Consider the following 9,009-nt stretch of genomic DNA (forward strand, 5'->3'; position numbering starts at 1 on the left):
CCAAGATGCCACCTGTAAAGAAGAGTATGTGTCGCCCATACCTTCTGCTGGAATTTCTCTCCGGACAGAGGTGAGGAAGGAAAAAAAGCAGTGGGGGCCGGGACAGGAGGGGTATCTCAGGCAGGGCAATGGAAAGCTTCCGGAAGAGTGCCCGGGTCCAGGACCATCCTGGCTGGCCTGCAGGCACCAAGTTGGCCTGAGTGCTGTCGCTGGTGTGGCTCCACGGCCCTTTCTCTAGGCTTTCAAGCCCTTGTACCTATTCAGGTGTTTTACCTGGGAAGGGTGGGAACAGTTCATCAGCAGCTGGCCTGGGGCTCAGCTCACGTTTACTCACAGATGCCTCGGCACCGTCCCCCAGCTTTGAAATGGGGATGCTCCATGTGTGGGGTTGGGTTGCTGGCTGTATGGGAGATGATTCCCCACCTCTGACCAATTTCAGAATTGTTTACCGCTGGAGCAAGTGCCCTGATAGGGTTTTCCTCTGTAAAACTCGTGGGTTCAGGTGTTTTTTTTTTTTTTTTCTTTTATGGTTCTTTAGATTTTATTCCTCTTTTATGTATTTATAGATATAAGCATGGAAATAATTCATTCATATAAATACATCTGTGTGAAGGGAAGTATTTTTTCTGTTTTATTTTTAAATTTTATTTTTTAAAATTTTGAAATTTAATTTTATTTATTTTTTAATACAGCAGGCTATTATTAGTTATGTATTTTACGCATATACATGTATACAGGTCAATCCCAATCTCCCAACTCATCCCACCACCACCACACCATGGCTTCCCACTCTTGGTGTCCATACGTTTTTTCTCTACCTCTGTGTCTCTATTTCTTCCCTGCAAACCAGTTCATCTGTACCATTTTTTCTAGGTACCACATATATGCCTTAATATACAATATTTGTTTTTCTCTTTCTGACTTACTTCATTCTGTATGACAGTCTCTAGATCCATCGAAGTCTCTACAAATGACCCAGTTTCATTCCTTTTTATGGCTGAGTAATATTGCATTTTATATATGTACCACATCTTTATCCATTCGTCTGTCTGTGGTCCTTTAGGTTGCTTCCATTACCTGGCTATTGTAAATAGTGCTGCAATGAACATTGTGGTGAATGTGCCTTTTTGATTTATGGTTTTCTCTGGGTATATGCCCAGAAGTGGGATTGCTGGATCATATGGTAATTCTATTTCTAGTTTTTTTAAGGAAACTCCATACTGTTCTCCATAGTGACTGACTGTATCAATTTACATGCCCAGCAATAGTGGAAGAGGGATCCTTTTGTCCACACCTTCCCCAGAATTTGTTGTTTGTAGATTTTCTGATGATGCCGATTCTAGCACGTGTGAGGTGATACCGCATTGTAGTTTTGATTTGAATTTCTCTAATAATTAGTGATGTTGAGCAGCTTTTCATGTGCGTCTTGGCCATCTCTGTGTCTTCTTTGAAGAAACGTCTCTTTAGATCTTCTGCCCATTTTTGTATTGGGTTATTTGTTTTTTTAATATTAAGCTGCATGAGCTGTTTATATATATTGGAGTTTAAACGTTTGTCCATTGATTCGTTTGCAACTATTTTCGCCCATTCTGAGGGATGCCTTTTTCCATTCCCGTTTTTTTAACAAAAAGAAAGAAAGAAAGAAAAAGAAGCAGAACACTAATGTGCGTAAAATATGCCTTTTGAAACGGTCGTTTTGAAATATGGATGTCCTTTGAATTTTTTGGTCGCTATGTGACCCCAGGATTTGTTTTCAGGGCAGGTGTCATTAACAGGCCTGCAATGATTTTGAATATCAACTGATCTTTAGCGCTGGGATAAAAGCTGCTGTTGTGTGAAACGGCCTCAAGGTGGCAGCAGTTCTCCCTTACCAAATCTGGTTACTAGGGCAACAGAGCCTCAATGGAAGTCGTGTTCTAGATTGGAATTCTGAATGGAATGTGCCAGGAGAAAGCCCCTCAAGTTTGTCTCACTACTTCTTGTTCGTGTTTTTAATTTAATTTTTTATTTTTTTTATTACAGCAAGTTTGATTACAATGTTTAGCTTGTTGTAGGTGTGCAAGATGTGGTTCCTTTACACATATAAATATGTCTGTTCTTCCTGGGATCCTTTTCCCATGTACGTTATGACAGAATGTTGAGAACTCTTCTCTTGGTATTCCATAGGTCTTTGGTGATTATATATGTCACCTGTGTTTGTATATGTCTGTTAAACCCAATATCATAATGAAACCAATCCTCACACCTTTCCATTGGTGAACTATAAGTTTGTTTAATGAATCTGTGATTGCCCTTCTCCGTGGAAATATCTGCCCTGGTATCCATTTTTAGGTAACACCTATATGTGATATGATACGATATGTGTCCCTCACTTTCTGACTTACTGCAAGTCACGTGATTACCTTTAGCCTCATCTACGGTGCTGCAAATGGCATTGTGTCCTTTATTTCCTTGGCTTCTATTCTGCCTTAGCGAGGTCCATTTTCAACAATGTGATTCCCTGATGGTTGAGGATTAGCTGACCTGGGCAGCCTGACCCTGCCAGCCGGCCCTCGCCAGGCGTGCCTGGTTGAGGTCAATATAAACAGCGCTCCAGGCAGCAATAGCCCCTGAAGCTGAGCCTAACACCATATTCTCTGCCCCGTCAGCAGTTTCGGGGCTGTGCTGGTGGGAGGGAGTGAGGGGCCACGGCTTTGTGGGTGGCCCGGTGTGAGTGGTGCTCTGCTGGACTTTCTGCAGGAGTTGCCAGGCTGCCACCTGTAAAGAAGACGATGTATCGCCCATACCTTCCGCTGGAATTTCTCTCAGGACAGAGGTGAGGAAGAAAAAAAGCAGTGGGGCCCGGGACAGGAGGGGTATCTCAGGCAGGGCAATGGAAAGCTTCCAGTAGAGCGCCTGGGGCCTGGACCATCCTGGCTGGCCTGCAGGCACCAAGTTGTCCTGCATGCTGTTGCGGGTGTGGCTCCACGGCCCTTCCTCTAGGCTTTCAAACCCTTGTACATATTCAGGTGTTTTACCTGGGAAGGGTGGGAACAGTTCAGCAGCAGCTGGCCTTGGGCTCAGCTTACGTTTACTCACAGATGCCTCGACACGGTCCCCCAGCTTTGCAATGAGGACGCTCCTTGCGTGGGGTTGGGTTGCTGGCTGTATGGGAGATGATTCCCCACCTCTGACCAATTTCAGAATTGTTTACCGCTGGAGCAAGTGCCCTGATAGGGTTTTCCTCTGTAAAACTGGTGGGTTCAGGTTTTTTTTTTCTTTATGGTTCGTTAGATTTTATTCCTCTTTTATGTATTTATAGATATAAGCATGGAAATAATTCATTCATATAAATACTTCTGTGTGAAGGGAAGAACTTTTTTCGGTTTTATTTTTTATTTTTTTGCTGTATGCGGGCCTCTCACTGTTGTGGCCTCACCAGTTGCGGAGCACAGGCTCCGGACGCGCAGGCTCAGCGGCCATGGCTCACGGGCCCAGCCACTCCGCGGCATATGGGAACTTTCCTGACTAGGCCACGAACCCGTATCCCCTGCATCGGCAGGCGGACTCTCAAACACTGCGCCACCAGGGAGGCCCTCTGTTTTATTTTTAAATTTTATTTTTTAAAATTTTGAAATTTAATTTTATATATTTTTTTATACAGCAGGTTATTATTAGTTATGTATTTTATGCATATACATGTATACAGGTCAATCCCAATCTCCCAACTCATCCCACCACCACCACGCCATGGCTTCCCACACTTGGTGTCCATACGTTTGTTCTCTACCTCTGTGTCTCTATTTCTTCCCTGCAAACCAGTTCATCTGTACCATTTTTTCTAGGTACCACATATATGCCTTAATATACAATATTTGTTTTTCTCTTTCTGACTTACTTCATTCTGTATGACAGTCTCTAGATCCATCAAAATCTCTACAAATGACCCAGTTTCACGCCTTTATATGGCTGAGTAATATTCCATTTACATATGTACCACATCTTTATCCATTTGTCTGTCTGCGGGCATTTATGTTGCTTCCATTACCTGGCTATTGTAAATAGTGCTGCAATGACCATTGTGGTGAATGTGCCTTTTTGTTTTATGGGTTTCTCTGGGTATATGCCCAGAAGTGGGATTGCTGGATCATATGGTAATTCTATTTCTAGTTTCTTTAAAGAAACTCCATACTGTTCTCCATAGTGACTGCATCAATTTACATGCCCACCAAGAGTGGAAAAGGGATCCTTTTGTCCACACCCTCCCCAGAATTTGTTGTTTGTAGATTTTCTGATGATGCCGATTCTAGCAGGTGTGAGGTGATACCTCATTGTAGTTTTGATTTGCATTTCTCTAATAATTAGTGATGTTGAGCAGCTTTTCATGTGCGTCTTGGCCATCTCTGTGTCTTCTTTGAAGAAACGTCTCTTTAGATCTTCTGCCCATTTTTGTATTGGGTTATTTGTTTTTTTAATATTAAGCTGCATGAGCTGTTTATATATATTGGAGTTTAAACGTTTGTCCATTGATTCGTTTGCAACTATTTTCGCCCATTCTGAGGGATGCCTTTTTCCATTCCCGTTTTTTTAACAAAAAGAAAGAAAGAAAAAGAAGCAGAACACTAATGTGCGTAAAATATGCCTTTTGAAACGGTCGTTTTGAAATATGGATGTCCTTTGAATTTTTTGGTCGCTATGTGACCCCAGGATTTGTTTTCAGGTCAGGTGTCATTTACAGGCCTGCAATGATTTTGAATATCAACTGATCTTTAGCGCTGGGATAAAAGCTGCTGTTGTGTGAAACGGCCTCAAGGTGGCAGCAGTTCTCCCTTACCAAATCTGGTTACAAGGGCAACAGAGCCTCAATGGAAGTCGTGTTCTAGATTGGAATTCAGAATGGAATGTGCCAGGAGAAAGCCCCTCAAGTTTGTCTCACTACTTCTTGTTCGTGTTTTTAATTTAATTTTTTATTTTTTTTATTACAGCAAGTTTGATTACAATGTTTGGGTTGTTGTAGGTGTGCAAGATGTGGTTCCTTTACACATATACATATGTCTGTTCTTCCTGGGATCCTTTTCCCATGTACGTTATGACAGAATGTTGAGAAGTCTTCTCTTGGTATTCCATAGGTCTTTGGTGATTATATATGTCACCGTGTTTGTATATGTCTGTTAACCCCAATATCGTAATGAAACCAATCCTCACACATTTCCATTGGTGAACCATAAGTTTGTTTAATGAATCTGTGATTGCCCTTCTCCGTGGAAATATCTGCCCTGGTATCCATTTTTAGGTAACACCTATATGTGATATGATACGATATGTGTCTTTCACTTTCTGACTTACTACAAGTCACGTGATTACCTTTAGCCTCATCTACGGTGCTGCAAATGGCATTGTGTCCTTTATTTCCTTGGCTTCTCTTCTGCCTTATCGAGGCCCATTTTCAACAATGTGATTCCCTGAGGGTTGAGGATTAGCTGACCGGGGCAGCCTGACCCTGCCGGCCGGCCCTCCCCAGGTGTGCCTGATTGAGGTCAATATAAACAGCGCTGCAGGCAGCAATAGCCCCTGAAGCTGTTCCTGACTCCATATTCTGTACCCCGTCAGCAGTCTCGGGGCTGTGCTTGTGGGAGGGAGTGAGGGGCCACGGCTTTGTGGGCGGCCCGGTGTGAGTGTGGCTCTGCTGGACTTTCTGCAGGAGTTGCCAGGCTGCCACCTGTAAAGAAGAGGATGTGTCGCCCATACCTTCCGCTGGAATTTCTCTCCGGACAGAGGTGAGGAAGGAAAAAAGCAGTGGGGGCCGGGACAGGAGGGGTATCTCAGGCAGGGCAATGGAAAGCTTCCAGAAGAGCGCCCGGGGCCAGGACCAACCCGGCTGGCCTACAGGCACCAAGTTGGCCTGCGTGCTGTCGCTGGTGTGGCTCCTCGGCCCTTCCTCTAGGCTTTCAAGCCCTTGTACATATTCAGGTGTTTTACCTGGGAAGGGTGGGAACAGTTCAGCAGCAGCTGGCCTGGGGCTCAGCTCACGTTTACTCACAGATGCCTCGGCACGGTCCCCCAGCTTTGCAATGAGGACGCTCCTTGCGTGGGGTTGGGTTGCTGGCTGTATGGGAGATGATTCCCCACCTCTGACCAATTTCAGAATTGTTTACCGCTGAAGCAAGTGCCCTGATAGGGTTTTCCTCTGTAAAACTGGTGGGTTCAGGTTTTTTTTTTCTTTATGGTTCGTTAGATTTGATTCCTCTTTTATGTATTTATAGATATAAGCCTGGAAATAATTCATTCATATAAATACATCTGTGTGAAGGGAAGAACTTTTTTCTGTTTTATTTTTAAATTTTATTTTTGAAAATTTTGAAATTTAATTTTATGTATTTTTTTATACAGCAGGTTATTATTAGTTATGTATTTTATGCATATACATGTATACAGGTCAATCCCAATCTCCCAACTCATCCCACCACCACCACCCCATGGCTTCCCACACTTGGTGTCCATACGTTTGTTCTCTACCTCTGTGTCTCTATTTCTTCCCTGCAAACCAGTTCATCTGTACCATTTTTTCTAGGTACCACATATATGCCTTAATATACAATATTTGTTTTTCTCTTTCTGACTTACTTCATTCTGTATGACAGTCTCTAGATCCATCGACGTCTCTACAAATGACCCAGTTTCACTCCTTTATATGGCTGAGTAATATTCCATTTTATATATGTACCACATGTTTTTCCATTCGTCTGTCTGTGGGCATTTAGGTTGCTTCCATTACCTGGCTATTGTAAAGAGTGCTGCAATGACCATTGTGGTGAATGTTCCTTTTTTTTTTTTTCTGTACGCGAGCCTCTCCCTGCTCTGGCCTCTCCCGTTGTGGAGCACAGGCTCCGGACACACAGGCTCCTCGGCCATGGCTCGCGGGCCCAGCCGCTCTGCGGCATGTGGGATCTTCCGGGATCGGGGCACGAACCCGTGTCCCCTGCATCAGCAGGCGGACTCTCAACGACTGCGCAACCAGGGAAGCCTGAAATGTGCCTTTTTGATTTATGGTATTCTCTGGGTATATGCCCAGAAGTGGGATTGCTGGATCATATGGTAATTCTATTCCTAGTTTTTTTAAGGAAACTCCATACTGTTCTCCATAGTGACTGTATCAATTTACATGCCCAGCAATAGTGGAAGAGGGATCCTTTTGTCCACACCTTCCCCAGAATTTGTTGTTTGTAGATTTTCTGATGATGCCGAATCTAGCACGTGTGAGGTGATACCGCATTGTAGTTTTGATTTGCATTTCTCTAATAATTAGTGATGTTGAGCAGCTTTTCATGTGCGTCTTGGCCATCTCTGTGTCTTCTATGAAGAAACGTCTCTTTAGATAATCTGCCCATTTTGTATTGGGTTGTTTGTTTTTTAATATGAAGCTCCATGAGCTGTTTATATATATTGGAGATTAAACCTTTGTCCATTGATTCCTTTGCAACTATTTTTGCCCATTCTGAGGGATGCATTTTTCCAGTCCCGTTTTTTAACAAAAAATAGAAAGAAAGAAAAAGAAGCAGAACACTAATGTGCGTAAAATATGCCTTTTGAAACGGTCGTTTTGTAATATGGACGTCCTTTGAATTTTTTGGTCGCTATGTGACCCCAGGATTTGTTTTCAGGGCTGGTGTCATTTACAGGCCTGCAATGATTTTGAATATCAACTGATCATTAGCGCTGGGATAAAAGCTGCTGTTGTGTGAAACGGCCTCAAGGTGGCAGCAGTTCTCCCTTACCAAATCTGGTTACTAGGGCAACAGAGCCTCAATGGAAGTCGGGTTCTAGATTGGAATTTAGAATGGAATGTGCGAGGAGAAAGCCCCTCAAGTTTGTCTCACTACTTCTTGTTCGTGTTTTTAATTTAATTTTTTATTTTTTTTATTACAGCAAGTTTGATTACAATGTTTGGCATGTTGTAGGTGTGCAACATGTGGTTCTTTTACACATATACATATGTCTGTTCTTCTTGGGATCCTTTTCCCATGTACGTTATGACAGAATGTTGAGTAGTCTTCTCTTGGTATTCCGTAGGTCTTTGGTGATTATATATGTCACCTGTGTTTGTATATGTCTGTTAACCCCAATATCGTAATGAAACCAATCTTCACAACTTTCCATTGGTGAACCATAAGTTTGTTTAATGAATCTGTGATTGCCCTTCTCCGTGGAAATATCTGCCCTGGTATCCATTTTTAGGTAACACCTATAAGTGATATGATATGATATGTGTCTTTCACTTTCTGACTTACTACAAGTCATGTGATTACCTTTAGCCTCATCTACGGTGCTGCAAATGGCATTGTGTCCTTTATTTCATTGGCATCTATTCTGCCTTAGTGAGGTCCATTTTCAACAATATGATTCCCTGAGGGTTGAGGATTAGCTGACCGGGGCAGCCTGACCCTGCCGGCCGGCCCTCCCCAGGTGTGCCTGGTTGAGGTCAATATAAACAGCGCTCAAGGCAGCAATAGACCCTGAAGCTGTGCCTGACTCCATATTCTCTGCCACGTCAGCAGTCTCGGGGCTGTGCTGGTGGGAGGCAGTGAGGGGCCACGGCTTTGTAGGTGGCCCGGTGTGAGTGGGGCTGTGCTGGACTTTCTGCAGGAGTTGCCAACATGCCACGTGTAAAGAAGAGGATGTGTCGCCCATACCTTCTGCTGGAATTTCTCTCCGGACAGAGGTGAGGAAGGAAAAAAAGCAGTGGGGTCCGGGACAGGAGGGGTATCTCAGGCAGGGCAATGGAAATCTTCCGGAAGAGTGCCAGGGGCCAGGACCATCCTGGCTGGCCTGCAGGCACCAAGTTGGCCTGAGTGCTGTCACTGGTGTGGCTCCACGGCCCTTCCTCTAGGCTTTCAAGCCCTTGTACATATTCAGGTGTTTTACCTGGGAAGGGTGGGAACAGTTCAGCAGCAGCTGGCCTGGGGCTCAGCTCACGTTTACTCACAGATGCCTCGGCAGCGTCCCCCAGCTTTGCAATGAGGATGCTCCATG

At 43.9% G+C, this 9,009-nt stretch overlaps 1 long non-coding RNA gene across 1 annotated transcript; it reads left to right on the forward strand.

Annotated features, from left to right (window-relative positions):
* Positions 1-2,755: 2,755 nt before the first annotated feature.
* On the forward strand, positions 2,756-8,667 carry LOC308626287. Its single transcript, XR_014017222.1, has 3 exons — positions 2,756-2,815; positions 5,681-5,756; positions 8,623-8,667. It is a non-coding gene; the product is annotated as an uncharacterized lncRNA (long non-coding RNA).
* Positions 8,668-9,009: the final 342 nt, after the last annotated feature.

This window comes from Mesoplodon bidens (genome assembly GCF_964165515.1).
Source record: "Mesoplodon bidens genome assembly, chromosome: 12".
Classification (NCBI taxonomy): Eukaryota; Metazoa; Chordata; class Mammalia; order Artiodactyla; family Ziphiidae; genus Mesoplodon; species Mesoplodon bidens.